The sequence below is a fragment of the Rhinoderma darwinii genome, chromosome 1, assembly GCF_050947455.1.
Source record: "Rhinoderma darwinii isolate aRhiDar2 chromosome 1, aRhiDar2.hap1, whole genome shotgun sequence".
In the NCBI taxonomy this organism is placed as follows: domain Eukaryota; kingdom Metazoa; phylum Chordata; class Amphibia; order Anura; family Rhinodermatidae; genus Rhinoderma; species Rhinoderma darwinii.
Window position 1 is genome coordinate 491,240,485 of NC_134687.1, and position 25,912 is coordinate 491,266,396.

A 25,912-nucleotide genomic window follows, 5' to 3' on the forward strand; every position below is an offset into this window, starting at 1 on the left:
CAACGCTCCCGTAATTACGGGAGCCCCATTGACTTCCTCAGTCTGGCTGTAGACCTAGAAATACATAGGTAAAGCCAGAATGAAGAAATGTCATGTCAAAAAAGCAAGCCGCATCCGCAGCACACATAACATGTGCATGACAGCTGCGGACTTCATTGCGGAACTTAGAATCTCCATTGAAGTCAATGGAGAAATTCCGCCATGAGTCCGCAACCAGTCCGCCACTGGTCCGCAACATCCCTTGCATGCTGCGGACACCAAATTCTGCACCGCAGCCTAAGCTCCGCAGCGGAATTTTACGCATCGTCTAAACGAACACTTCTAAATAGAAGTGGAAGTCAATGGAGAAACGGCTCCGCCGCGGATTAACGCTGCGTAGTGTCCGCAGCGGAATTCAAGTGAAATTCCGCCACGTGTGAACCCAGCCTAAGACAGACAAAAACGAGCTAAAAAAATATATGGTACAATACATTAAAAATCGGTTTATAGTATCCCGGTTATTAAAAATAAAATGTGTGTAATTAAAACTGGATTAAAATATATTTAAAATCCGAAAGGTGTTGGGAAGATGTGACTGCAATTTGAATTTTCACTCTACAGCGTCGTGAGTGGTCATGGTAATATATTGCTATATTCGTATTTAATTTTATCTCTCGCATTCCTTACTGGTACTGTAGAGTTGAGATAGACTTAGCAGTGTATATTATTATTTTGGTGTTCATTAGTGTGGACATTTGTTGATTAGTATGGACATTACCTTAAATACTGGGTTAAGAGTTTTACTACCAAACTTTATAAAGTTCCGATCTTTTAAAATATTGATCCAATCATTATATCCATTTCTGATATGGTTTCCCCCATATGGCAAACATCTATTTTGAATTTATCCAACTATATCTTGAATAACTCAGACATTTTGCTCCTAAATAAAGGATTATCCTTTTATCACATCTTCCCAACACCTGTCTGATTTTTGTCTATGTGTCTTAATGTAAACATGACCTGTAACCCTGACCCGGTAGCTTTTATCTTAAACCGACCTCACATTCGGTTATTTAACCTGCACTTCACCCACCTTTGTCACCTGAGGAGGAAACCAGTTCGGTTTCAAAACACTTTGTTGTTCTTTGTACTAAATAAAATCCTTTTCTACTTACCTTGTTTACGTGACTGGGATGAACGGACAATTCTAGCCGTAGATCATCCACAAACCGGCTGCGCCAGAGATATATCAGCCTTTTTTTTTTCGTTACTCCTGCTGTTCAAATATAAAGGCTTTTTCCAGCTCTCGAATCGGATCTCAGGCTGCAACCAGACCCAAGTAACAACATCCCAGAGGAATACTGGAATATGCTACACTGGATGTTAACTTTACAAGGTCAGCACAACTTGAACCCAGTACACACTAAATCTGTTTATCGTTTCATGCACTATGTGCGCTTTGTTGCTTTTTTTCTTCTCTGTCTAGTCACAGTCACTCCGACAGCAAGCCTATGAGGCCAGAGGCCGACAGTGTACATCTGGAAAGACACAGCCAGAGGCTGGTCCTCATAGGCTTCCATACATGGTAGACCTGGAGGCCGTTGTCTGGCCTCCGGGTGTCATGGCAACCCCGATTGCATGGGGGCTGCGAATTTAAAGAGGCTCTGTCACCAGATTATAAGTGCCCTTCTCCTACATAATCTGATCAGCGCTGGAATGTAGAGAACAGCAGTGGTTTTTATTTTGAAAAACGATCATTTTTGAGCAAGTTAAGAGCAATTTTAGCTTTGTGCCAATTCGTTTCTTAATGACCAACTGGCCGTGTTTTTACAAACTCATTAGCATAAATCTAAAATTGCTCATAACTTGCTAAAAAATGATCGTTTTTCAAAATAAAAACCACTGCTGTTATCTACATTACAGCGCCGATCAGATTATGTAGGACATAGGGCACTTATAATCTGGTGACAGAGCCTCTTTAAGGGGTTAATTGCCGAATACAGCAGCGATGAGCACTGGAGTGTCAGCTGACCTCCCAGTTCACGATTCACACTGTTTGCGACAGCGTGAATCGAGAACGACAGTGACTTCCTGTCACACTGACAGGAAGCCTATCAGGACCAGCCGGAGGCGTCCGTTTGCCATGCTAACAATCAGCAGACCCCGCAATTTCAAAAGCGGGGTCTGCCGATGTGCTAAAAACCCCTAAAATGCGACATTTAATTGCCGAAATCAGCGGCAAAGGACCGCTGGCCGGCAAGAGTGGAGTGTCAGCTGTCAGTGAACTCCCGCAACGACGTATAGTGGTACGGGTAGGGGTTAAAGTGAGAATAATAAACTAACTCGAAATTCAGTGTTAAACAATTCTGACATTTCCCCCAAAAAATTTAAATCTGACAAACAGCCACCATTCTTTTCAATAAGGCTATGTTCACACACTTAACAAAAAACATCTGAAATTACAGAGCGGTTTTCAAGTGAAAACAGCACCTGATTTTCAGACGTTTTTTAAGCAACTTGCGTTTTTCGCTGCGTTTTTGTAGCGGTTTATATAGTCAATGAAAAACGGCTCCAAAAATGTCTCAAGAAGTGACATGCACTTCTTATTGGCCATTTTACGCGGCGGTTTATAAAAACTGCCGCGTAAAAAAACAGCCCGTCGGTTCTGCTTCCGATTTTTCCTCCGAAAATAAGCCGTGTGGACATACCCTAAGGGCTTATTCAGACGAACGTATAATACGTCCGTGCAATGCGCGTGATTAACCTGCGCCTCGCACTGACCTATGTTAGTCAATGGGGCCACTCAGAGTCCGTGATTGTCACGCAGCGTGTGTCCGCTGCGTAAAACTCACGCCATGTCCTATATTTGTGCGTTTTTCGCGCATCACGCAAACCATTGAAGCCAATGGGTGCGTGAAAATCACGGACAGCACACGGACGCACTTCCATGTGACGTGCATGATTCGCGCAAACAGCAGTAAAAATTCTGAATGAAAACAGAAAAGCACCACGTGCGTTTCGGTTTACAAACAGTGTCATAATCATGGCGGCTGCGCGAAAATCACTCATATGCTGCTGACACACGGAGCGGTTATGTATCTTTTGCGCGCGCAAACCGCACACGCTCATGTGAATCCGGCCTAACAGTCACAAGCCTTCAATCCATGGAGTCTGTCAGTTCCTTAATCTGTTGACTATCGACTTCTTGTACAGCTACCACAGCCTGCCAGACACTGTTCAGAGAGGCGTACCGCTTTCCTTCACCGTAAATCTGCAGTTTAAGAAGGGCCCACAAGTTCTCAATAGCCTTTAGGTCAGGTGAGGAAGGGGCCACGTCATTATTCTTTCATCTTTAAGGCCATTACTGGCTAGCCATGCAGTGGAGTACTTCGATACATGTGATGGAGCATTGTCCTGCATGAAAATCATGGTTTTCTTGAAAGATGGAGACTTTTTCCTGTACCACTGCTTGATGAAAGGGTCTTCTAAAAACTGGCAGTAGGTTTGAGAGTTCATTTTTAGTCCATTTTTCACATGAAAAGGTCCAACTAGCTCATCTTTATTAATACCAGCCCATAGCAGTACCCCCACCCTCCACCTTGAGGTGGGGGTACTGTGGAGCTCCGTGCCAGTTACTGATCCAGCCACGGGCCCATCCATCTGGTCCGTCAAGAGTCACTCATCTCATCAGTCCATAAAACCTTTACAAAAAAAAAAAAACACAAAAAAACACGGTCTTCAGATATTTCTTGGCCCAGTCTTGACGTTTCATCTTCTGTGTCTTGTTCAGTGGTGGTCGGGTTTCAGGCTTCCTTACCTTGGCCATGTCTCTGCGCACTGAACACCTTGTACTTCTGGGCACTCCAGGGAGGTTGCAGTTACGGAATATGACAGCACTGGAGAATAATGGGTTCTTGGTCGCTTCAAGTTTGATTCTTCTCAAATCTTTGGCAGTTAATTTGCAGAGTTTTTTTTTTTCTCAACACGTTTCTTGCGACCCTGTTGACTATTTGCAAAAAAACGTTTGATTGTTCTGTGATGACGTTCCAATATCTTAGCATATTAAAGAGTGCTGCATCCCTCTGAAAGATTTACATTGTTGACTCAGTCAGTTAATGCTCTTTTTTGGCCTATTTTGCCAGGGGAAAACAAGCTGCCTAATAATGCTGCACACCTTGATATAGAGTCTTGATCTCCTTAGGCCACACCCTCCCTCATTACACATACACATCACCTGATATGCTTCATCCAATAAGCAGTCAAGTTCATGCAGCTTGGAGTTGGAAAATATGCATAAAGATGATTATATGGTCAAAATACTCACTTGTCTAATAATGTGAAATCGCTGCAAAAAAAAACCCAAAAAACAACCCACATCATCTGCTATTTGTTGCAGGTTTTACCTCCCCATTGAATTCAATGGGGAAAACCCGCAACAAATAGGCAGCGATTACGCAAATACAATGGCCATGCTGCGGACTAAAAAAAAACTGCCCAGCAGGTCAATTTCTGAGCGGTTTTCTGCTCAGTATTTACGCAGCTTGTGGATGAGGTTTGTTCAAATCTAATCCACTCTGCTGCTACTGTATTATGCGGCCGATTTTCCACATTTGTGAACTTACCCTAAAAACTACAGCTTGCACTCACACAGCTCCATCGACTGAAAAAAAAAAAAAAAAAGTTATGGGTCTCAGAATATAGTGACAGAATAAAAAAAAAAAATAATATATATATATATATTTTTTTTTTGTTAGAGTAGTTTAACATACACAATATATATATATATATATATATATATATATATATGGTATCGCTGTAATCCGACTTGCCCGCAGAATAAAGTTAACATGTAATTTTTACTGCACATTTAACGCTGCATATTTTTTTCTTCAATTCCACCCCACAAAGTCTTTTTTAAAAGGATTCTCCATACATTATATGGTACCATTAAAAAATATAACTCGCCGCAAAAAAAAAATTAAGCCCGCATATGGCTAGGTCGATAGTAATGGGGTTTTCCCAGAATCATAAATTATCGCTTATCCACAGGATAGGCGATAGTTTTCGGATTGCTGGGGGCCCCAACGCCGGGACTCCCAACGATTGGGAGAACATGGGTCCCGAACACCACATCCTCCTCACTGCACGCCCCACAGTGAAGAGGCGCTTGAATAGAGAGTTGTTCCAGCCCCGCTCCATTCAATGTCCTCCTCACTGCAGTTGAGCAGTGAGGAGTTACAGGGGGTTCGGGACCCCAGTTCTCACGACTGGTATGGGTCCCAGCAATCAGAAAATGCTCACCTATCCTGCAGATCTCTGTCCATCCATGTGCCAGAAAGTCAAATCTACTCAAGCTACGAGCTGGAGTAGTTTTCTGCTATAATTTTCACCACTTACTGGCATAAATTATAGCAAATTTGTCTGGCCACAGGTGGCTCTGCCCCTTCCACTAAGCTATGCACAATTTTTAGAAAAGTGCCATGAGTGGCGGATGCAGCACAAAAGTCACATTTCCTTCTAAGCAAATTGTGACTTTTGTTCCATTTGCAACTTTTTTTTTGTGCCAAAAAAACGGACATACAAAAGTTTATACATTTCCCCCTCTCTTTAAACAGACCACCCCTGAATCTTTTGTGTTACGACTTTCAATTCCCTTGCATTCTTTGTAAATTGGTCCTCTTTGAGAGAACTACATTATATATAAATATATATTACACACACACACAAAGATAGTTGGGCCCATGCATTCACTACATTCATGTTTCCACTAGATATCTGGTAGTTTAAAAGGTTAGACAACAGATCAGTAAGGAATGTTTATTGTAATATTTTAAGTTGGTATAGAAAATTGATTTGGGAAGAGTCATTCAGGCACTAGCACATAACAGTCATATGGTACGGTTGGTATTGTGCCAATTTCTTATGAGAAACAAAGAGCTTCATTAAACTTCAGCGAGCAGTCAAACCTGTTTAAGAGCACCGCAAAGAGGAACAACTTGATTTGCAGTGACAGCTAAGCATGCTTTCTCAAAGTGTATAGACGAAATTGACCCAGGGGACCACAGACTAGCATTTTACTTAATAATTAAGTAGAGTCCTCCCGTAGGTTGTACACCATGTACGGAATCACAGGGCGAGAAGATAGATATAGCGAGACATGTTCCTGGGCTCTATTCAAAGATAAAATGTGGATCTTCGACACAGCTCTCAAAAATGACACACCGATATTTCGTGCATACCTGGAGTAGTCATACATTTAAATAAATATATTCTAAGGACTGTGTCCGATTTACAGCTCTCCATGGATTGCAATGAATAGATTGTTGTTAAATGTGAATGAAGGCTAGACAATGGAGGAGTTTAAAGCCAGATAAGCCACATTAACCCTTTACAGACAATGAATCTTTTCGATTTTTCGTCTAGCAAACTAGAATGATTTTTATTGTAATTCATTAGAGCAGTGCGTTTTTAATAATGTAATACTAGTTATTAGGGCTGGGTGATTAAGACTTAAATAAAAAAAAAAAAAACACAATTAATTCAACATGTAACCTCGATTACGATTAACTAACAATTATTTAGGCCACAACCCTTTTTGAATGCCACACCCCCTATTTGCATGCTACGCCACTGAATATTTAACCCCTGAGCCTGGTGTCTACCACTGTATATAATATAGCCTTAGTCACTGCCCCCACTCAGTGTAATGCACCTATAACTGCTCTCCATACAGCATAGTGCCCCTGTAACTGCCCTCCACACAGTAGAATGCCCCATAACTGCCCTGCACACAGTATAAAGTCCCCCATAGCTGCCCACACACAGCCCCAATAGTGGCTGAGAATAAGAATATACATACTCACCCAAACCCATTCCAACGACGAGTGGAGGAGATCCCTCTGCTCCTCCGGTCTGTGCGGCACAGCGCAGGCAGGCGCGATGACGACACGGCCTCACGTCTGGCAATACATAGTAAATGATAGAGCAGTGAGGTCCCTGCTCTACCATTGGATTCAACTGTATCTGCGTCCTGAAGATGCAAATACAGTTTAAACCAGGAAAAAATTAAATTGATAAAACCGAAATTCACAAGACGACAAATACCCTACTAGGTATCTCCTTGGTATCACCAAGGGGCAGAATAAAAAAAGAAGATCTCATAGGCACCAGAAAATGGCACCCTACGGCCTTGTTCACATGCATTCCATATCTGATCTATTTTTTTAAGCCAAAGCCAGAATTGGATCAATGACCTGTTAAGGCTTCCCTTATATAGTTCCTCTGTTTAGGTACCTTTTCTCATTTTGGTTTAAAAAAAAACAAAACATGTAAAATCTGCATAAATTCTGTACTGTGTGAACAAGGTCTATCAGTCAGTGGGTCCTAAACACAGGGGAAAGATAAAGGAAAGCAATGAACATCGTTCACACAGTGCAGATTTGATAAAGATTGAAAGTATTTGTTAAGCCAAAACCAAAAACCGATCCTAAACAGAAGAAATATATATAAAAAAGGAAGGCCTTTAGGAGTCTTCAGGATGATCAAATTCTGGTTTTGGGTTTAAAAAAATGCATGCAAAAATCTGCAGTGTGTGAACAAGACCTTAGGCCAAATGCACACTATGCGGAATTTGGTGCAGAAAATCAACATCAAAGCAGCAGCCCATTGCAGGCTATTCCGCAGGTAAAAATCTACACCTAAGGCCCAATTCACACGAACGTATTTCACGTCCGTGTTACGCGCGTTAAAACGACGGACGTCACACGGACCTATGCAATTCAATGGGGCCATTCAGACAGTGTTTTTCACGTATGTCCGCTGCGTGAAACTCACTGCATTTCCTATTCTTGTGCGTTTTTTTGCGCATCACGCACGTCTCATGTGACCGCTGCAGCCAATCACAGGCTGTACCGGTCACATGGGCTGCAGCGTCATCCAAGGAGGCAGGACAGGACTGCAGATCAGAGATGCGTTGCCATAACAACGGCTGAAGTATGAGCTTTTTTTTTTACTGCTGCTTTCTGCAGTGGAAAAGCCACCCGAGAAAATGCACCAATGTGGTGTTTTTTCGAACGGAACCAGGTCGGACACGCTTTATAAAAATCACGCAGCATTTCCAGCTGTGGGAACAGGGCCTAATTCTGCATTTTTTTGGTGCGGTTTTTAGATTTTGAATGCGGAAATAGGTGCATTTAAAAAAAAAAAAAAAACAGGTCAAATACAAATCGCGAGCGGAAACGCAAGATAAATAGACATGATGCAGATTTTAAAATACGCACCGCAAGTCAATTTATCTGCAGGAAAAAAAAATCTGCAACGTGTAGATGAGATTTCTTGAAATCTAATTTATTTTGTTGCTACTGTATTTCGCTGCAGATTTGCTGCACGAAAATAACCGTGGAAAACACGAACGTAATACACGATTTTATCTTCAAAATACTGACCAAGTCCGCAATGTGTGAATGAGACCTTAGGCCATAGTCAAATTGGTGATTTTTCAAATGGAGAAAATCGGATGTGAATTTGGCAGAGAATACACAGCAGAAATCCAAGGCTGACCCACAGATTTCTGCCTGCGTGTTGCAGATTAATATGTCGGAAAGTCTGCACGCAGATTAGCCCCATTGAAATTAGCGGGTTTAAATCCTGCCCCATATGAAAAACGGGGTGGTTTCTAATTAAAGCCATTGGGATGCTGTTTTTCACAATTCCTAGACAACCTGTGTCAAACGGTCCCTTCTCCAGCACTATCATCATTCACTTGACCCACAACACCCCCTTTTTTCATCTCTACTCAAATGTGTTGTCCCAGTTGGTTCGGCCAACGGAATTGGAGAAAGAAAAAAGGAGAATAGTTGGAATAAAGGAGAATGGACAGAAGTTTGGAAGAAACTGCAAATACACAGAAAATAGAGGGAGGAGGAGGAGCAAAAAAAAAAACCAAAAAAAAAAAAAAACTGCCTACCACCAAGAATTAACAAACACAAAAACAGACTGCAGAAGGTAGCAGAAGTGACACAAGAGCGTGTGTGGGGGGGGGGGGACACAAGAAGTGCAGTTAGTATCAAAAATGCACTTTGTTGTGCAAGAAACAGCAAACAGTGGGACATATTTACCAAGCATGGCCTTTTTTTATGCACCAGTCTGCGTATAAAAGTAGTAAGAGGCAACTACTTCAGAGGCACACATCCCTAAAAAAAATTAAAAAAAAAAAATCTGCCCCATCTTCTGCTGTTCGTGCACCAGAAAGGGAGAACTATTTCCCCTATAATTTACGCCAGATTAGGTCATAAATTGCTAAAAAGTGTGTGGTTGAGTGGCACCGTTCCCTTCTACAAAGCCATGCCCACTTTTGCAGAAGTGGCACAAATGCATTAAAAGTAAACAATTTTTGCACAAAATTCCATTCAAGAAAACTGGAGAAGAACATACTGTAGCCAGGGATCAGAGTTGCTGCTGGCAACATTATGAATTTGTTAGGCCCCATGCACTAGAATGTATTTTTATGGCCGCAACTCACCTGGAAATCTACGGGTGAATTGCGGCTCCATTCATTTCAATGGGCCCAGGTACACAACCGTGGTTTCCACGGTCCGTGCATTGCCCGGCAGCCTGGACCGCAAAAAGATAGGACATGTCTTATTACGGCCACATTTTGCGGTCCAGGCTTGTTGAAGTACACACGGCAATGTGCACAGCCCATGATTTGCAGGAGGCCGTGGGTGACACTCCGCTGCCGTCAGACCCGCAAATCACGGCCCGTGCACACCACTACGGTCGTGTACATGGGGCCTTATTCTTCAGAAGATATACTTGGGTTATAACGCATGTTTATCAACCATCTGTGATATAAAAACAAACAAAAAAAAGAGTCAATGTAAAAAAAAACGCAATACCACAAGGAAAATGTAAAAGGACATACGTTGAAGAGGCCTAAAATAGCAAAGTGAGATAAAGTGGTGAAAAAGTTGTATGTGAAGATGCAAATAACTGTCAAGTGTATAGTCTCTCTGATCACACTCTGCGAAACTTCAAAGAACATCACGGCAGCTAGATATTAGAAGTGAAGTGTTGTCTGCGGATGAAAGATTAATCAGGTTTTTAAAAAAATAAATCAACTCTTAGAAAAAAAAACGACATGAACCAATGCAACTTGCAATCGTCATAGTAAAAATGAACTCTTTAGGCTGTGCTTTTACAAACAGCATCTTATGTAAAAAGATAAGGACATGGTAAAAACGTACATGTCCTTAGATGCAGAGGAGACCCTTTGACCACTTTCACATGGCAGTATTTTGTAATCCAAAACTAAGGGTTGATTCAAAACACAGGTGTAAATCTTTCCATTAGGCCCTGTTCACATCTGCGTCTGTATTTCGTGTTATTCCGCTAGGGGAGCAGAACAATGATATTACCGGCAGCGCCAGTTCTGTTGTACAACGGAAACTATCGGTGCCCCACAGAACCCATTGATTTTAATAGTGCTGTCGGGGTGTCTGTGGTTTTACCGGAAACAATAGCGCAGAATGCTGTGCTATGGTTTCCAGTATTTTCGGCCGGATTGAACGCGGATGCCCGACGCAGATGTGAATCTGCTTATACTTTCTCTCTGTGTAGGTTCTACTCCAGGTTTTGGCTTACCAATACATACCTAAATACTGCCATGTGAAAGGCCTAACAGGAATTTTCCCAACATATCTTCTAGATGCGCGATAAAACCATCATGTTTCCGTACCGCATTTGACAGGGTATCCTCTCATATGAATATGCGGATAGGCCAAAAATGCCTTTTGTGAAAAAAAAAAGAAGCACTCCGTCAATAAGACATGTAATCCACCGCTGGAAAAAAACAAAAACATACTGGCTTCTGCTTAGCAAACAGTGGAGATAGAAAGTTTAACGGACCAGAGTTTTTAGGGGCTCCGGTTTCCCTTTGAAACAATTCCGTCATGTGAAAAATGTGAAGGAGAAACTATAGCACATAAGAACCTTAGCAAACATTTAGTAGTTTCATACTCAAACATAGGCGTTTGAGCTATTATGCGCACTGTATTTTATTACAATCATTTAAAATAACAGAATAGATACATCGGACTTTTTACTCAATACCACATAAGGCTATACTAGGCGACGTAGTCAAGCTAGAGTCAGCCTGAGGGCTCATAAACACAGCCGTATTAGGCTATGTTCACACGGAGTATTCTGCCTCAAAATTCCGTTTGGAAGTTTGAGGCAGATTTTCCTCTTCCTGCACGCCGATTTTTTCGCTGCGTTTTTCGCCCGCGGCCAGTGGGCACTGCGGGGATAAACCGCCGCGAAATAAGCTTTCTCTGCCTCCCATTGAAGTCAATGGGAGGTCAGAGGCGGAAACGCCCGAAGATAGGGCATGTCGCTTCTCTCTCCCGGGAGCCGGTTTTACTGCTCGCGGGAGAAAACCGCCCCCGCCTCCCATTGAAATCGACGGGAGGCATTTTCGCGCCGTTTTTGACGAGCTTTTTTGTCAAAAAAATCTTGTGTGAACTTAGCCTTACAGCGGATTTCTACAGAGCCATAATAGGGCTGCCATACAGGTGCATGAGCCCCCTACTGTGCCGCTGTATGCTTCAGATTTCATACACCGTCACGTAGAGACCTTTTCTGTCAGTTTCCGCATAAATCTGATAGCCTTCATACGTATGAAGGTATTCCTGTGGAGAATATCTCTGTACTCAGGGAGTCCAACAGAGTCTGTACGGCACTACACAGAGGCCAAAGGCTAAGGAGCTGTACAATCCCTGTGCTAGTGTGAATGAGGCCTAATGGAGAGGAACTGAAAACCAGCCAATAAATTGCAAAAAAGTAGTACCCAAAAGTAGTGACATGTATACCAAGAAAAAGGGGGCAGTCCATAATAAATTTGGAGCAACACCCTCTTGATAAGGTGCAGACAAAGACAAAATAGGCCCCTTGTTTGTTTATAGTGAGACGTCTGAAATACAGCTTCTTTCTAGCAAGTCATTCATTAGGGGCCGATTTCTCTAAATGCTTGTAATACGCCATTAATTATGAGTCATAAGATTCATTAACATCCTTTCCCTAAATTAAGTAGACCGTAGGAAGCACGGTTATTTCCCTTTTAAGACTGCGCTGAGGGCACCTTTACCTCCAACTCGGTTGAACATATTGCAGAACAAGATAAAATAGTGCAATCTTTCATGAATATGGAGCATGCAATTTGCTACTTTTTTTTAAATAAATGTGCCCGGTTGAATATGCCTTTAATAATGAAGAGTAAAGGGTCAAGTTTACAGTTTCCACCAGTTTCCTCCTTCATGTTGCCTGACCTGGTACCTCCTGACAGGGTAGGCCACAAAGCAGCATGTCATCTGTCAGGCTCTATAGTAAACACAATGATACAAGAGTTGCCCCGTAAGGCCAAACTAAAACACCCCGAAAAAAGAAGGTTTTTTTTTTTTACACGGCAGTTTGAAAAAAACACCCCGTAAAAAGTCAGGCCTTTAGCCGTTTTTGGAGCCGCTTTTTATTGTCTCAATAGAAAAACCGCTCCAAAGAAAAAAAAAAAAGGAATCAAAAAACGCTTGATGCTTTAAAAACGGCTGAAAATCAGGGGCTGTAATCCCCTGAAAACAGCTCCGTATTTTAGAGCCGTTTTTAGTTTGCCGTGTGAACACATCCGAATTCATAAAGAGAAAAAAAAAAACACTATACTATACTATATAGAGCCCAAAAAAAGTTACAGAAAATAATAATTACGGTGGATTCATCGCAGCAGATTTTGTTGCAGAAAGTTCTGTCCTCGAAAATCATACCATTTCGGCCTTCTTCACACAGTGCAGATTTTGCATGTATTTTTTAGGCAAAAAGCAGCAACGGAACCTAAAGTAATATATAAAACTAAGGCCTTATAGGTCTCCTCTCCTGGATCCAATTCAGGCAGGGGGAGAAGAAGAAAAAAAAAAAAAAAAAAAAAAGAAAGATACAAAATATGCATCGTGTAAACAAGGCCTTCATCTAAGTGCGGTGGTTTCTGCAGCACGCACATGGATTTTTTGCGAGTTCCATTAAGATGAAGAGAACACATTTTCAGTTGCAGAAATTTCTGCAACAAAATCTAGCACGTGTGAATCCACCCAAAGGGCTAGTTCACACAGAGTATGTTGGTGCTATTTTTGAGTGCAGGCAGGTCAAAATCTGATTTTTCCAACAGCAAAAAATTCTGTGTGAACAGGGCCTAAGGCTGAGTTACCAGTCGTCGGATACGCAGAGTAAAAATCAGGCAGCGTATCCAGCCTGGAACCCGCAGCAACTTCCGTATGAAAAACAAAATAAAATAAAAAAAATCTCACCAAATTGTAGTGTGGTTTTTCGGATGGAATTTCTATACTTACGCCCCCCCCCCCTCTTTTCTGCGCGTAGTCCACATGGCCTCCTACGATGACGTTGCAGGCCATGTAAAGCTGCAGCCTGAGATTGGCTGCAGCTGTCACATGGGATGAAACATCATCCCAGGAGGCCAGACTACAGTAAGGAGAGCAGTCTCTTAAAAGAAAAGTAGAATTAGTTCTACCAGTAATACAGTTTCTATGAATCCTCCATGACCGCACCACAGGAGTTGCCTATTGGTCCTAATAGAGACAGGAAAATAGGAGAGAGGTTAAAAACCCCTCCCCACCTCGCTTTCGGTATTGTTTTATGATGCTCAAGAAGAAAAAAATGGATTTACTACTGAAAGAATACAGAGGGGAAACGCAGTGCGGTCATGAAGGATTCGTAGAAACCGTATTACAGCCAAGACTAATTCTACTTTTCTCCGCTCACCTCTATGACCGCACCACAAGAGAATACCAAATTAATAGTGAAGGGATGGACAATCGCCCGGGAGAACTTTTCTCCCAAAGGACAGTTCAGAACTTGAACCTAGGTCAAGGCAGGAATGTTTCGTGAAAGTATGAAGACCCGTCCAAGTAGCAGCTTTGTTCTATTGAAGCGTTGGCTCTTTTTGCCCAGGAAACGGATACTGATCTGGTAGGGTGAGCTCTTAAATGTGGGGGAACTAACTTTCCTTGTATTTTCTAGGTCTCACAGATGGAATTTTTAACTCATCTAGAAATGGTATTTTTGGATACTTTTTTGTATCCTAGACTCTGTAGTATCTGACATGTTATACAGAGGTGGTTTAACAGAAGAACGGTAGAATCTGCTATGATCAGAAAGTCATCCAGATATGGTACGATGCTCATTCCACTTAGGCCTTATTTACACGAACGTGTTTTTAACATCCGATACACGCGTGAAAATCACGCATGTCGCACGGACCTAGGTTAGTCAATGGGGACGTTCAGACAGTCTGATTTTCACGCAGCGTTTATCCTATACTTGCCCGTTTTTCGCGCATCACGCACCCATAGCAGTCAATGGGTGCGTGAAAATCACGCGCAACACACGGAAGCACTTCCGTGTGTCGCGCGTGATTCGCGCAACAGTAGATAAACAAATTAAGGGAAAAAATAAAAGCACTTCCTTCATTTCTTTTTTTAAACATCAACAACACGTGTCATAAGGATGGCATATGCGTGAAAATCACGCAGCCACGCACCATTCACAGATGACACACGGAATTGCAACGCACGCAAAACGCTGCATTTTTTTGCACGCGCAAAACGCAAGCGCTCGTGTGAATACGGCCTTAGATGTAGGAACGATACTACCTGTGTCATAAGCTTTGTAAAAATTTGCGGGTCGGATGACATTTCAAATGGGAGAGCTCTGAATTGGAAGTGTAGTAGTTCTTGATTTATTTCTATCGCGAATCTGAGAAATTTCTGGAAATGTGTGCGGGTCGGAACTTGAGAATATGTGTCCGTTAGGTAGATTGCAGCCACGACTGCATTTTTTGGAATGAGGGGAGTAGTCGAACGAATAGATTCCATCTCGAACGGTCGGTATCTTATGAACTTGTTCAGTGGTTTTAAAGGGAACCCGTCACCAGCATTTCACCTATTAAACCGTCAATACCTGGTGGTAGTGGGTGAAAAATCATTTCTATATAACCAATAATTGTCTTCTTAGTCGGCTCTGTAGCTTTAGTATTCAGTTTTTTAGTGTTCCCACACCGTATGCAAATGAGCATAAGAGTCAAATCTTCGTTTGAATAGTCAAATCTTCATTCCTCAAGTCTTTCCGAGTTTACCCCGCCTCCTTACTCTTGATTGACAGCTCCTCACCTCCCCCCGACACACAAAATCCTGCGCTTGTGCATTGATATCCTATTCTGGTGTGTGCACACAAAAGGGACACCGGATTATTACGATAAAAGGCGCAAAATGTTTGCAGACCGTTATTTACAGTCGGAGGAGTTTAGAAAAGGGGATAACGGCAATGAACTTTTGATAGCAGCGGCTAGTGAAGGATACATCAACCGGTGAAATGCTGGTGACAGGTTCCCTTTAAGTTTATGATAATGTGGTATGTTGCAATTGGCTTTCTGATAAGAAAAAGACTTGAATTTTGTCCTCATTTCTTGTTTGGGAACGGGAGTAATTACATTCATGTGAAGAATTTTTAAAGAATCATTCACCTAGTTTCTTTAAAAGACCTGGTGACTGTTTTGTAAGCATGAATTTTGTAGGAGGGCAAGAAAAATTCTATTTTGTATCCTGTTTGGATTGTGTAAAGATGATATTCTTGCTTTTTCCTGCTTTCGGGTAGCTCTATCTACCAATCTTTACCTCTGAAATTCTCTTGGTTTCTTGGGGGATGAAAGGACTCCCTCTTTTTCAAGCCATATACACACAGATCTAGTGACACAAGTGGTAGAAATGTTTGTCTTCAAACGTTCATGGGAAACAGTCAGCCGTGGTGAACAGCCTTTTCTATCCATCGGATCCTTAAGTGGTGATGAATCTTCATAGGGTAGCGTGGTTTCTTTGCGACTTTAGCTACCTGTGCATCAATCCTAGGGACTTCTTCCCAATCCTCAACATCCTCAGTACTAAAAAGGAAAGAGTTTCCCAATTTCACCTGGGATGGACAATTTTCTTCCGCCAGAATTTTGGAAGTACATGTCTGGCATAAACGTTTTTTGTACATAGCAGAGAACTTTTATTTGAATAAATGGCGCATTTGCATCCCTGTCTCTTCTGTGACGGGTCCTTGTCTGCCTAATAAATAAGGCGGACGAAGGTATATAAATAAATGCCCCCCATATACCCAGAATATAAACCTCGAATACTCACTGGGAGTAGCACTGGGCTCTGCTAACGCAGTGCGGGAGGTCATATCAGTCTCAGGCATATTGAATACCAGTGACAGCACACAGGGAAAGAATCAAAAAAATTTCCATTACCTTTATAGTAGACCTCAGATACAGGGTGACCATTTGACTTTGGCACCGAGAAGCAAGACTTCTGGTTTCTGCGCCAGAAGAGTTTGAGTCCCCGTGTCCTACTTCACTTCCACTGGAAGTAGAGGAGACACGTGGAGGGTCCTGGGTAGGGAGAACTCCCGAAGGAGACCAAACTCTCGTTCTTCGGGTAAGGCCACACGGAGCGGCCCTGACAGTCGCAACGCGGCTAACAACCGCACTGGCACCATGTTCCGTGCGGCTGTCAAGCAGCCTGTTAGTGGCCGCACGTTGGACGGTTTACTGGCGTTCTTTATCTGCCAAATCGTGCGGCCATGAATTAATACACCCTTTATGGCCGCACGATTTTGCAAATTACAACTTCATTCATTCTCTATGGCAGCGCAGGAAAAAGCCAAACACTGCACTCGGCTATCTCCGGCGCTCCCATAGAGAATGAACGGAGCGGGAGTGCCCATGCGCATGTAACTGGAATACTCCTTAACAAGGTATTTGATAGCCGCTCCTACATAGTGCCAGCGCGGTTGTTGGCCGTGTTGCGAACAAGTCAAGGCCACGCCGTGTGGCCTTACCCTTTGGCCCTGTTCACACAGCTTTTTGCCGCAGAAACCGCAGGAAAAAACATCCGAAATCGCATCCCATTGATTTCAATTGGAGACCGGGGAGTTTTTTTTTGCCGTGAGCGGGAAAAAAAAATGCTCGCTGGAAAAAGAGACATGCCATTTCTTCGGGCGTTTCCGTCTCGGACCTCACATTGACATCAATGGGAGGCAGAGAAAGCGCTTGTTGCGGCGTATTTTGCTCGTGGCGCTCAATGGCTGCAGTAAACGGCATGCAGGTCAAAATATGATTTTTCTGCCTGCAAAAAAACTCAGTGTGAACAGCACCTTAGAGACGCCAGCTTAACCCCCTACATGAGCGCAGAAGGGCGGTCAGATGAGAACCCACTCAGTCCTCCCACAGATATATCAGGAAGAAGTAGACTTCTCGATCGACCTTCTGCCTCTTAATAGCGTTAAGGAGGAGAATCCTCCATCCCTCAGTCCCCGGTAGAGAAAGGAAAACATTGGTGAAGGCGGGGTGGGGAGGGTTTCTCGTGTTCTCCGGTCCCTATTAGGACCAATAGGCAACTCCTGTAGTGTGGTCATGGAGGTGAGGGGAGAAAAACAACACACTTACCTTCCCTGGCTCAGCTAAGAGTCCCTGCTCATCTACCTGGTCTGGGTTGAGCTGACCTCTTGGGAGGACGTCATCTTGTCCAATGTGACGCTGGAACAAAACATCTAAGGAGGCCAGATCCACAAAGACCAGTCAGGAAGCAGGAACGCATCACTACAGCAGTGAGGAGAGTATAGCCTTTTTTTATGTTGAAATATGGATTACTTTTTTTCTTCTAGTCGCGATTGCCATTGTTGCTGGTTTTCCTTCTCCATTGAACTATTACAAAAAAAAAAAAAAAAAAACCTGCACAAAAAGGTCATTTTCCGCACGGAAAATGTATACAGCATGTGGATGAGATTTGTTAAATCTCATCCACTATCCTGCTTTTGTAATACAAAGCACATTTTCCACCTGTAAAACTGGACAGAAAACCTGCAGCAATTACGCTACATGTGAACATAGCCTTATAGATAAAATGGTATTCATAAGAAAATACAAAACAAGGTCTGTGTCCAAAGGGCAGTGGTGCACAAACCTCAGCAGTTTTCCTAGTAAAGTGCAACCGCTTCTTTTTGTTAAGCTAGAATGTATGTTTATCAAGATGCCCTTTACACACCCCACATAACATAAAACAGGACTAGAGAATGTGGGTTTTTCACAAACTAGACAATACAAACACTATGTATACTTCGGATGTAAAAAAGGATGGGTATATAAATCACTAGTGACCTGAGCTTTTTACATTTATTTCTACATCACAGGTCAGTGTGGGGTACCACACAGATATAAGATTTAAACTTCCGTACACCTTTTAATACCATAAAAAGAAAGTGCTCAGAAATATGTGCAACAGTTTTCATGGTCCTTGCTTTGAAATTTCCCTTATAAGCCTACCACGCAGTTTTTGTGCGGTTTGCTCACCGTGGTAATTTACCGCACTGGCTAGATGTTACATTGGACTGACCAAGATTTACAGAGCAACTTGGATACAGAGGCAGATCTTTAAGAAAATTCGGAGAAACAGGTGTGTATGTAACATGATTTTTACTGCCCCACCCCCGGCCGATATTCATTCCAGTGTAGTAGTGTTTGTGTTTTCTATTTGCAATTTTGATAAAACGGAACATGATTAAGATTTTCTTTAGGTCAAGTTCACATGTTATTTTTTTATGTGGTTTATGTTGTTGGACAGACCAGGAGCGCGTTTGAAAAATGTAGTAGTTGCGACATTTCATCTATTCTGCAAAACTTCAGACTTCACGGACCTGTCCAAAAACAGTACTACTACATACATCTGGTAGGCTGCAGTCTGATCTACACATAGCTTCAATATTGGCCACTATGCAAATCGACAAGTTTGCCAAATTGAAAATAGTTAATGGCTGCAAAATTGTATAGTCATTACCAATCAGGTATTTGTAAGCTAAAAGCAGAAGTCCCAAAACAAATCTTTCCTTTATTCTACTCTGAAGTTTTTGGCTTCCAAATACTGATGAAAAACAAAAAAAAAACAAAAAACAAAAAACTGACCTAAATACTGCCGTGTGGAAGAACCCAAAGACAATTTAGAAAATTTGGTTCAGGTCTTGTATTATTTTTCTTGACAGGACAAAACACACTTTCTTTTATTGTGAATTATACTATGAAACAAGTCTAAATCCAGCAGATTCTATGATTTTCAACTTGGTCACGGTCAGAACATAGGCTTAGACATTGCAATTGAGGGTGGTTAAAACCGCATCCAAATACTGCATTGGGTTTTTACACCGATTAGCTGACTTTCGTTGCGTCTGCGTTTTTTACCGCAAATGCGTCGAAAAGGTAAAAACGCATGCGGTTTTCGGATGTGGTTCTAACTCCACCTTATTGCCTGAAGACACCCTTTAAGTTTAGGACTATGAGCCAAACTTTGCGGTGTCGCCCTGCCTGCATTGTAGATAATGAAGGTCATTGTGGCCGCGTTGCGATCCACAAGTTGCCGTAACCCAACAGTTTCAAAAATCCAGCAGGCTCAGATTTCTTGTGACTGTCTGGTCGCGGTAACCCGTGGTTAGCGGAGCAGGTCGACCCGTGTCGCTGCCAAAGTCAGTGTAGCCCTAGCTTAAGGCCAAGATACCAGGCAAACCTAAGCGCAGAACTCCAGTCCTTTTGTCACGTAATTTAGACAGCTGCACATCTGCCACTCAGGAATCTGGGAGGGCAGAGTGACAATTTCTATGGGAGCTGTAATAGCAGCTATGTTGCTTGTCACTCCAATAGCACAGGATATAATAGAACAGATAGAATAGGCCCAAATGTATTATTTAGTTGAAGTCGGATTTTGGCAGAAATTACACAGGTTAAAACGGCATCTTCTCACTCCTAAAAACTAAAATAGGCGAGAAAAGCATACTTCAACATTTAAATCCCCAATATCAGGGCATTTTAGGCCCATCCTTGTGCCACCCGAGAAAGCCCACTTTTCAACCAAATTTGCATTAACTCCACCCTTTTGCATTACGGTTGGTGGAATGGACCCGTCAAAAATCGGGACTGTCGGAAAGTGGGGGGGGAAATGGGCGTGGTCAAGCTTAAATGTAATTTTAGATTCAGACTAAGATCCTTTATCCAAGGCAAAGGTCAAACAATGAACAAGTTAGTGGCACAAATGTACGGCATGCATTTTTTAATAAATAGGGTGCAGTATTCGCCAACTACCCTCTACAACATTTGGATGCCAGGAACTCATGTTACGGTTTAAATGCATTTTTGTGCCACGAATCACTACAAAACCACAGCAAAAAAAAAAAAAAAAAATGCATTTAAGCCACGACCTGAGTTTTCAGCCTTCGAGAGGTTACACTAAAGACATTGTACATGGGGCAAAACTGCTCCATTCTTTTTTCGCATTTTAATAGGCAACTTATCACTCGCAAGTTTTGTACTACTTGTTAATGGTTAGGCTACATTCACACGAGCATATCAGATTCACATGCGTGAATGCATCAGTGTTTTTCGTGAGTGGCATGCGTTTTTCGCGCACTCACAAAGCACATCCTTTTCAAATGGAGGCATAGTTAACCCCTTTAATACAATATTTAGGTCTCAGACAGGGACTAGAATTCATTTTTTTATTTTTTGACAGCCTGTATGCAAAGTCCTGAACGAAGTATGATCGCTGATATTTGTGTATTTGGTTTTAATCCCTTTCAAGTCCTGCTTGTAGGAAGTCCAGAATTGTTGCTATGTTGGGATGAAGAATGTTTGGTTTTTCATCCCCACACCAGGAAAGGAACTTTTTCCAAACCTTGTTCTAAAATCACATTGGTCACTTATTTCCTACTTTTTTGCAGTGTATTGATTACCAATTCAGATAGTCCTTTTGATTTTAGGATGGAGGCTTCAAAAGCCAGGCTGCTTTGACGGTCTATATATAGGATTGGTCCTTCATATAGGAGATCACGACATATTGGCAGTATCCATGGTTCTGTTCGTTTTAGACTGTTTGGCCAAAAAGAGCAATTAAGATCACCCTTGTTTTCCCTAACCTGATTTTTTGTAAGGTCTTTGGTATTCGTGGAATTGGAAGAAAAGCATAGGAGAGTTGGAAGTTCCAATTGGGAGCCAATGCGTCCACTTCTAGACTCTTTTCTCTTGGGTTCAGAGAAAAGAATAAAAGTAGTCTGAGTTTTTCTGGCTTGCAAATAAGTCCACTTATGGTAGTCCCCACTTTCGCGTTATCTGAAGATAGACCTCCGGTTTTAGGCACCATTCGGTTGGATCTAAATACTTCTGACTTAAGAAATCTGCCTGGATGACGGAAGAACCCTTGAGATGGAGGGCTGAGAGGGATAGTAGTCAAGGCTCTGCCCAAGAAAATATCTGCCCCGCTAGGATATGTAGGTTTTGTCTGGTACCTCCCTGATTTCTCAGGTATGCAATTGTAGTCATATAGTCTAAATAAATTCTCACATGAGAGCTTAGGTTAAGATGTTTTCTATTTTAGGGACTCCAGGAATGCTCTTAATACTCTGAAATTTGACGAATGAGGACTTCTTTGCATTGGCCAAACCCCTTGAATAGGATCCTGGATCCAATGTTGCTCCCCTACCTCTTTTGCTTGCATCCGTAGTTATGGATTTTACTTGGTACGGGTGCCAATGGATTCCCTTTTTTAGATTGTTGTTTTCAGCCACCACAGGTGAGGGGTTTTCAGCCACCACAGGTGAGGGGTTTTCACGGATTTTGGCAGCAAGATCTTTGTGTCTAGGGAGAGGTGGGATCTGTTCCACTGTGATATCCGGTCCTGTGGTTCTCTGGAGTGAGCCTGAGACCAGGCCACTGCCTGGATACAAGACATCATGGACCCTAGGACTGACATTGCCGTTCTTATGGATACATGCCTCTGTTGTATCAGAAAATAAATTTTTTGTTTTAAGAGAATTATCTTGTCCTGTGGGTGACGACATTTGTTTGTGGGAATCAATGAGAATTCCCCCCCAAAAAATTTTTTGAAGGAGACAGAACTGAATTTTTTTATATTTATAATCCAACCCAGAATTTGTAGGGTCTGTTGTGTCCGAATGATTTGGTTTTTCAGACAAGTAGTATCCTGGAACTACTAAGAAGGTCATCTAAATACGGAATAATGTGAATACCTTGAAGTCTGAGGAAAGCTACTATCTCCACAACTACCTTTGAGAATATTCTTGGTGCTGATGATATTTCAAACGGGAGAGCATTGAACTGATAACGCACTACTTTTTGACCTTCCAATGTGGCAAATCTTAGGAATTTTTGATATCCCTGATGGATAGGGCTGTGGTAGTATTCATACTGCAGGCCTATTATAGCCATCATGAAATCTTGTCCTATTAGTGGAATTGTAGATTTTACAGTTTCCATTTTGAACTTGCGGTAGGATACAAATCTGTTCAGGGGTTTTAGGTTTATAATCCTGGACGACGAGTTTTATTTTTACTAGAAATAGCCGGGAGTAGTGACCTAATCCTCTTTCAATCGGTGGAACTGGGTAAATAACTTCCTGTATTAACAATTTTCAAAGACCATTTCTTAATGCCAAATTTTGTGTAGGATTTTGAAAGGATGTAACAACCATATTTTTTGGGGGAGAGGAGGTGAATTCTATTTTGAATCCATGAGTTTTTTTGTTACTACCTTTTACTGCTCTAGGTGTTTTGAGATTCTTCCCTCCACAAATTTGTCCTGGTATGGTTTATTTTGGTTGAAAAAGATATTCCTGCCTTTTCCACCTTTTGGCCAACTCCATCTACCCGATTTCCATTCCCCTCTATAGCTATGGGACGGACCACGAAAGGATGGTTTCTTCCTGGGAATTTTAGGTTCTGAAAAGGGTCTCTCTTATCGGTCACCTTTTCCAAGATATTATCTAGGTCTGGCCCAAACACATATTCCCTCTTGGAACCGGATAGCACATAGCTTGGTCTTAGATATCAGGTCACCACTCCCCATTTTTAGCCAGAGGGCCCTTCTGGTAGCATTAAATAGTACCCCTGCTCTTGAAGCAATCTTGATGGATTCTGCTAAGGCTTCAGCTAGGAACCCTGTTGCTTTGGCTAACAATGGAATGGTGGTGATATCTTCTCTAGGAATCCCTTCTCTTAGGTGAACTTCCAGTTGGTCTAAACATCTGCAAATGGACCTTGCCACACAGGTATCCCGTGTTTACTTGAAGCAGGGCAGAAGAAGCCTCCCATGATTTTTTTTAATAGGCTATCAGCCTTCCTATGTAGTGGGTTCTTTAATTGGGAAGAATCCTCAAAGGATAGTATAGTTTTCTTACCCACTTTGGCAACCTTGATATACCGTATTGTTCGGACTATGAGATGCACCTCACTAGAAGACGCACCCAGGTTTTAGACAACAGAAAATAGGAAAAAATGCCATATTTTACAAAGAGAAAACTATTGGTTAAATAATTTGTTCAGTTTCACCACATTCTGAAAGCCATAACTTATTTTTTTTCATCATCTGATTGGTGTAAGGGCTTTTTTTTTTTATTAGCACAATTTTTTTGTTACAAACGATTTTTTTTTTTCACGGTTTATTTTTTTTTAATGGAGACCAAAAGACCGATTCTGGGGTTTTAATTTTTATTACGAGTCCAATAATGCTATATTGTAATAGTTTGACTTACCAACGAGGCGATACGAATTATTTTTTTTATTATTTTTTTTTTAAAAACATCTGAAAGTGGGAAAAGCTTTTTTTTGTAACTATTAAAAAAAATATACACGTCTGAAAATTTCTCTAACTTTCTTTTTGCAAATTTTATTAGTTCCCCTAGGGGACTTGAACCAATGATCGCTAGTACAATATACTGCAATACATGGATGAATTACGGAAACAGCGTAACTCACTGAGCTATGCGGTTTCTGTAACTCCCATAGTAGCGAATGGCAGTTACAGAAGCAGTAACAGAATAGTAACTACTATTCAGTTCTATGGGAGTTACGGAAACTGCGTAGCTCAGCGAGTTACGCCGTTTGCATATCTCGATCATGTAACCAGGAAGTGGCCAGAAGACGGCGGAACCGGGTAAGATAGAACGGGGCCCCATTCTAGAGATAGGTGCATGTCTCAGAGGTGGGACCCACATCTGACATTTATGACATATCCTGTGGATATGTCAAATGTCCTTCATGGAAAAACCACTATAAATGCCACGATCGCTATGGACCACGGCATTTAACTAAACGGCCAGGAACAGTGTGATCGCCCACTCCACACATCATCCCCTCCCCATGATGTGACAGCACATCATGGGTTGGGAAGGGGTTAAGTAAGGAGCTGTCAGGGGTCCCTTGACTGCCGACTTTAAGAGGCAGGGACTTTTTAGCCAGATTTATTCTTGCTAAAAACTGCGTCTTATAGTCCGAAAAATACGGTACATTTTTGGGACATCCATCCATTTTAATGTGTCTTCATCTAGTGGAAATCTCTTATCTCTGCTGACCGAGACAATTGTTTTTCGGGAAATTTCCATTCATCTTCAATAAGACCCTGAAGATTTTCATGGAGAGGGAAGCATAGCTACTTTTTTGCCCGTAATCCAGCAAACATCTCATCCTGGATCGTACGGGTTTCTTGCATCTCTTCTACCCCCATAGTACTTCTTACTGCACTAAGTTGTTCCTGCGAATTTTCACTTGAAAAATAATACTTTTCTTTTTGGGAAGAAGGTGGTACCAGTAGTTCCCCTTCCTCAAGGATATCACCCGATATAGAGGGAAGGCAACTACCCCCTTCAGACCCAGAATTCTCTTCTGCCACAATTTCCTTTTCTTAGGTGTGGGAAGGGGTTGAGTGGGGAAATCTGCCTGAGAGAAAGAGGCCAAAGAAGGTTGAATCTCCAGCGTGACTATCCCCCTTAATCTATGCCATAAATGACAGTACTTCAACCCTCATAATTTTTTCTGAGCAGGAATGGCATAGGGATTTTTTGTTAATAGCAGATAACTTCTTAGAGAGGAAGCTGGAAGGGCGAAACCCAGGGTCGGGCGAGTTTGTTTGACGTGCGGCTATTGATTTGATTTGAATCACCAATGTTTGTATTCTTATATTTTCCTGTAAGTATGGAATAAATCTTGCATATTGCAAAAAAAAACAAAAAAAAAAACAGAGGGTGTTGCACTATTTCTCCTTTTCTTTATTGGAGTCATAGGATTTATCCTGCCTGGAGTCTGAGCATCGGACACGGTTTAGAGCTCCATGTGACTACAAGGATCATAACAACTGCATACACCTTCTCTGGATTGTGGATTGTCTATTGCTTGTGGACTGAGCAGAACCGTCTATAAGACTACAGGTTGGACTGGTTTCTCAGTGCTGTTCGAGTGGTGAAAAACTTGATTTACTTTTGTTTTATTTCTAGGTGTTTGGATTTCACATGACTTTTTGCCTGCTCCAGCCTGAAAAATACTCAGTTAATAATATTCATTGTGGTCATTTGAGCCAAGATTTACCTATATAGTCTATTTGCATGCAGCAGTAGGATTCCCACTAGTGGAGGTGACGCACGGCTGGGGAGCTCATGGAGGCAATTTTACACCTCAGCTTTACCCAGAGGTGCAGGAGAGGTGAACGCGGTCCCAAATTCAGGGAAGATGTGAGCAGTGTTTAAGTGGAGGTAGGAACCACCTCTCCCTGCCTAGTGACTTTCTTTCTAGCGAAATAACCAACTAACAGCCCAGCTGGCAGCAACCTCTTCATGCCCAATAGTGACACGATAAAACACTAGGAACGTGTCAAAAATGATCGCCACTCTGGCTGTTGAATTTTAATCAACTTTCAGAAAAGAAACATCATTTTCGACATTATTGCTCTGCTTTTCAATACACTTTGTCCACTATCAACAAGCTTTCGTATTTCCACGTAAAAAAAATT

General features: G+C 42.0%; 1 protein-coding gene across 4 annotated transcripts in view; it reads right to left on the reverse strand.

Annotated features, from left to right (window-relative positions):
• TAOK3 (TAO kinase 3) overlaps window positions 1–25,912 on the reverse strand; it is a 280,331-nt gene that overhangs the window by 238,767 nt on the left and 15,652 nt on the right. The window contains exon 2 of one of the 4 annotated variants that reach the window (XM_075835369.1): window positions 4,605–4,642. The exons of the other annotated variants lie outside the window; for them this stretch is intronic. The gene's annotated coding sequence lies outside the window, so the exon portion shown is untranslated. The remainder of the gene's footprint in view (window positions 1–4,604; window positions 4,643–25,912) is intronic. 4 annotated transcript variants of the gene reach the window in all.